Here is a 514-nt window from a genome sequence, read left to right on the forward strand (position 1 = left end):
TTATTGTGCTGGCGATCTGACCCCCTGGTTAGAATATCAGCTCTGCAAAGGCAGAGATCTCTGGCTTGTTCATAGCTGTCTCCTAGGACTGAGACTGGGGCCTGGCACGTGGTAGATGCCCAATAAATAGTGGTTGAACCCATGCAAGGGAGGAGGTAGAGAGAGGGGGGAGAAAAGGAAGGGAAAGGGAGAGGGAAACAGCAGGTCTGTGAGATCCTAAGCCTGGTAAGCACCCCCAGCTTGGAGGCAGGAGTGTTAACATTTCTCCCCTCCAGGATAAATTGGTGCTGGGCTGGGAAACTGAGGCACAGGGCAACACTGTGGGCACTCCTTGGGCGGCAGGAGCACTGACTGCAGGTCTAGGAGGAGAAAGGCCCCCGACGCCACCTGCCGGAGACTGGGGTCATGACAGCCGTGCCCACTTGCTGACTTAGGGCAGGAGATGCCCTTCGCCCCTGCGGGCAGGAGAGGAGACGGCCCGGGGGCACCCCCAGAAGTGCAGAGTCCACGGAGC

Source organism: Canis lupus, chromosome 1 (assembly GCF_011100685.1).
Source record: "Canis lupus familiaris isolate Mischka breed German Shepherd chromosome 1, alternate assembly UU_Cfam_GSD_1.0, whole genome shotgun sequence".
NCBI lineage: Eukaryota > Metazoa > Chordata > Mammalia > Carnivora > Canidae > Canis > Canis lupus.